We start from the raw sequence: 5,581 nt of genomic DNA on the forward strand, positions 1-5,581 counted from the left end.
GTGCAAACCCTCAAATATTTAACGATACAAGTCCAGTAATTATGAGTAGGACGCATCAAACAGAGTCAAATACATTTACGACGTCCATGCAAACAGCAAGTGTAGCCTATAACTTAGGCTTCAGGCTGTGCATTCACTTTTGACTCTGCCTAGTTTTCCTCGACTGAACAAGACTTTGCAATAAAGTGACTTAAAGGGGCACTGTGTAATATGACATCATCAAGAAAGTTCTAGAATGTTCTAGAATGCAACACTCCCTGGGTAACCCCACCCCTTTTGAATATCAACAGAAGCTACAGTGGCCTTCAAGGACAAGAACAATTCTAAATTTTAAACAATGCACCTGATGACATTCCAAAAACATGGACAAGGTGATTTTACACCAATGAGGACATATTTATGAATGAGGATATTGATTTTAGCTAATACATTACTTAAAATGTTACACAGTGTCCCTTTAATAAAAAATTAAAAAATTGGATTTGAAAAAAATAAAAAAATAAAATGACCTTAAGACAGACCCGTAACCATGAGGTCTCTGGTTTGATCCCCGGCACAGGACAGGAGTAGCCTGGCACCGCCCGCCTACCTACTTCCGCTCAATTTTCATTTCCTTTCAGTCTGAAGGTCACTTCTTTTCTACCGGTCCGATCAGCGAACAGAGGGAGTGGCTGAGAACAATGATGTGCGCAAGTTTCAGTTGCAGAAGCCGGCGCATGACATACAGTACGTCACGACCAAACGTTATGCGATTGTTTGGCAGATCCAGAGTGGCACTGGGCAGATCCAATAGTTTTAAACTTCAACAGACACTCGCCTTCAAGTGAGTTAACGTTTGTCAATTGAGCGATTCCAGACCTTCTGTACAAATGAAATGAAGTACAATGGTTTGGTGTAACCAGGCTAGGACAGGAGGATGTTAGTAGTAAAACTAGTGGTGGTTGCTATTACATCTACAGTGCACCACCATCTCTACCATTGTGTCCTTGAGCAAGACACTTAACCCCAATACTGCTCCAGGGTCGCTGTACTATGGCTGACCCTGCGCTCTGACCCCCTCTGGAGTGTGGTAACTTGCGAAAAGACAAATTTCAATGTAGCCTTGTGTAAACTGACAACTAAAGCAACTTAACTTAAAACTTAAAAGAGCAGAAATGAAGTGAAAATGACCTGGAAAAAAAACGGTGGTCTGTATTCACCCATGATAGTTTATTTCATGATATCTTAATTGTCTGACTAAAGCCTATTGACTCCCCTTCGGTTTTCAGACTTGAGTGACAGCCGTACGACGTGCATTCTTTCTGTATTTTCGGGTCTTGTTGACTTTGGGTCTTTGCGCCCTCCGACAGAGGCGGTGTAGGCGACGCCCTCTCTCTCTCCTCTGGGCGGCCCACATGTTGTAAGGCCTCCCGACCTGCAGTACTATGGTCTCTAGATGGCGCCACACCTCCACGTCTGCTCCAACACTACTGCTGCTGCTGCTCCGGTCCAACTGAGGGAACTGTGAGGTCACCAAAACCGCTGTGCAACTGTAAAACACAAGAAGAAGAAATTATTAGTAGTGGTTTACGGCAGGTGCCAAATCTTGCTGGAAAAGGAAATTGGCATCTCCATAAAGCTTGCCAACAGACGGAAGCATGAAGTGCTCAAAAACCTCCTTGGTAGGCGGCTGCACTGACTTTGGACTTGATCAAACATAGTGGACCAACACCAGCAGATGACATGGAACCCCAAATCATGAAGCTAGAATAAATTAAACTTTCAAATAAATTAAAGGTGCTGTAAGCGGAATGGTTCTTTTAGCTAACTTCCTGTCAGTTACTGCAGTTAGCAGTCCCCTCGCTCGTCCCTATGTCACCACATTAATGCACATTAATCTTCAAACAGCGAGTTATCTAGCATCATCTCAGATCCATAAGTGTGATAAAACATGATAAAAACCATCAGAACAGACATTGGGAAGGATTTTAACCTGCTCCGCCATTGTAGGTGCATAAACATTCACCCATCTGTTGCTCTGGCGTGCACCGGCAGTGAGACCATGGAGTGAGACGGGTGCGGACGGGTGTCGGTTTGTAGCGTTCTCTCTTGTGATTGGATATTAATTTCGGGATCCGACAAAAAGTTTATTTGCCGATTACATGCAGAGCGGGTGACTGAGAGATCAGCTTTATGAAACGCGCACATTATGTAAGTGATCACTGTATGAATAAAGAGTGATTTAACACTTATATTAACATAAATAAACCGCTTACTTCACCTTTAAGGGAAAAAATTTTACTTTTCCATGATATTCTTATTATACAATAATAATTAATAGTGCATTTGCTCAAATACACATTGGTGGTTGTTTTTACTCTGTGAAAAGTGCAAAAAAAAAGCATTCTGATTCCCATACTAAATGTTAAGCAGCCGGATGTAGTAGGGCATCCTTGTATCTTTTTCTATCATACCACTGTGAATAGCAGGGGAGTATTGGTATTGGGACACAGCCACTGTTTGAGGTTCAAAGAGGCAATACTTTAACTTACATAACCTTTGTTTACACACCAGTTTACAGAGCCATAGGCTGTGTATCAACACTGGGGTTGCGTTCCGAATCGCATACTTTCTACTATATAGTATGGTAGAAAAAAGATTTAGGATGTCCCGATTCTTGTGGCCAGATTTAGGATGGTTAGAAGTACCCGGATGTCCTACTTCATGCGGCCAAGATTGTTAGTGTTGAAAACTGCATCCTATTTGGGCGATTCTGACCCACAATCCAGTGCGCACGTGAAGTGACGTCACTTCGACGAAGCCTCCATATGAAAACAAACGGCGATGCGACGGATATAAAAGCAAGAGGCAAGATCAAGGCGCAATGTTATGATGAAATAAGAGAGTAAAGTATGTCCCAATAGTATGCCTACTGCATCCTAACTAGATTCTTGTTATCGTCGGATGTAGTATGTAGAATAGAAAAAAGAAAGAGTATGCGATTCGGAACGCAACCTGGATTTGTTTTCAGCGCGCACACAGTACATACACAATAGCTGACTCCACCTTTAAAGCAAGACCACATTAATACACCTATTTGAATACTTACATTTTGCCTTTGGTGCATTCTTGAGTTACGAAGCAGGATTGAGACACAACCTCCATCAGCAGAGCCTGTACCTTGGTCATCTGTGTCTGTCTGGACAAGGACTGGAATAATCTGGGACGGATATAAAAAGACTAAATCAGATACTAACACACACACGCGCGCGCGCGCACGCGCACACACACACACACACACACACACACACACACACACACACACACACACACACACGCCAAGAACAACAAAACAAAAAGCATCAAATACATGCAGCACATTAAAGACCTACTTCACCAGTGGGAATATGAAGGTGTATTGAACTCTGAGATCCTATGTAGTATAAATGTGCAAATATTTTTTTAAATCGGTTCATCTTAGCCTGAGAAAAGGCAGAAAGAGTGTTTTATGGTCTCACTTTCTAAACCCTACAGTTTACTGTGACATCACTTCAGTAAAAATTTAGGGTTAGGAATAACAGGACAGCTGGGCCAAGGGAAGACTGAGGAAAGACTGAGGGAAGAAAAACCTCATTCATTATATTATAATAATGATTTTATAATGATAGAACACCTGTTCCGTATGGGTGAAGTATTCCTTTAACTGATAGACAGACCGGATTGTATTTATTTTAACGTCCAAGGCCGTAGAATTCCCAGAAAATATCCCACACACACACAATCACGACTCAGGATAGACGTGTGTACAGCGTGTAGCGTAGGTCAATCTAGGTTATGCCTTGTACTATTCGCTGCATACTAAAATAAAAAGAGGTTTTAAGTGTACTTTTAACTGTGTAAATGTTAGCTCAGAGGGTTAGGTAACGAGGTCTGTGTAATCTAGAAATGATTAGACATGTCACAACGTCATTAAATATCTGGATTCTCCAGGATTCATTCATGTTAAAATCGATTCAAATCTGTCTGGCTCTCAGTGACCCAAATTCAATGCGAGCTCTCTCTCTCTGTGCCAGCCAGTTATCGCCTGCTGTCTGTCTGTCTGTCTGTCTGTCTGTCTGTCTGTCTGTCTGTCTGTCTGTCTGTCTGTCTGTCTGTCTGTCTGTCTATCTATCTATCTATCTATCGCCTGCTGTCCTAAAGATCTTTGCTAGCACGTGGCTGGCGGCGCATGCTTTTGTTTAGGAAGCGAGTGAAAGAGAGATGGCAGGATGCATGGCCATGAGGTAATGTATTTATATGTGACTGTGTCAGATTAATAATGGTAATATGACCATGGTGAAGTAAACTGTGATTCTAGTAGCGTTCATAAACACAGGCTTTGAGGGCATGCCTTCTGTAAATCATTTGGTCTGAGTTGGAGGGGATTCAGAGGAAACATTAGACTCTTTCATTAACATTTAAAAGTTCCTCTTAAAAGGTTTAAAAAAATTAAAATCTAGATGTTGGATAAAGCCAAAATTAGAATAAATTTCTTCATCTTTACAACATATTAGCGTCTAAAGCTTTTACAGGACAGAATTTGAAAATGATGTCGGTCAGAAAAATATAAATAAATATAAAATATGTAATTGTAGGCCCAAAAAATTTAAAAAAATACTCAAATTCCAACAGTACTAAATTCTAATTATTTTTTGTATGGATGTTAATTTACTTGTTGGTGCAATTTGAACATAAATGTGAATATAACTCAAACCCACCTTTTCAAATCTGCATACCCCACCTGAACCTACCTTCCTCATCTCCTCACCACCCATTGTGTACTTATTTTAAACAGTTTTTAATTATATTTGTGTACCTGCCTTGCTTTTAAACTGTATATGTTTTTGAATTGTACGGCGACCTTGAGAGCTTTGAAAGGCGCCTCCAAATAAAATGCATCATTATTATTATTATTATTATTATTATTATTATTATTATTATTATTATTATTATTATTATTATTATTATTATTATTATTATTATTATTAAACACCTAAACCTGCGGTTAGATGGGTAGATTTTTATTTTATACATTTATATTTATTTTTTTCGGTTTGTTTCTTCCCTTTCTCTTTTTTGTGTGTTTTTCCCCTCTCTTCTTTACCTTTATATTATGCTTGTGATTTTTATTTTTATTTAAATTGAAGCAGTTCCTTATTGCGTATAAATGTCAAGAGATATATGCACAAATGCTTTCAATAAAAAAAATATTTGAAACAAATGTACCTGTGTGTGCAGTTGCAGTGGTAGAGGGTCTTTGCTTCGGGGTTGAGGAGACCGTATCTCCTCTGCTTGGGAAGAATCTTCATCCTGCATTGATCCAGATCTTTGTAGACATCACATGACATCTGTGTCTCTGTGGAGAAATGTTAGAATATCACATAAGACATTAAAAAAAAATAGGAATTTTTCAAATGTTTTGAGATACTTGATTTTGGATTTTCTTGAGCTGTAAGCCGTCAACAACAAAACAAAACAGAAAGGCGTAACATTCTTAACTTAATGTCTAAAAAAATAAATTTTTCTATAACATTTTTTTAATTTATTTTTTTAAGATATTTTT

The sequence above is a fragment of the Ammodytes marinus genome (assembly GCF_949987685.1).
Source record: "Ammodytes marinus genome assembly, chromosome: 18".
Classification (NCBI taxonomy): domain Eukaryota; kingdom Metazoa; phylum Chordata; class Actinopteri; order Uranoscopiformes; family Ammodytidae; genus Ammodytes; species Ammodytes marinus.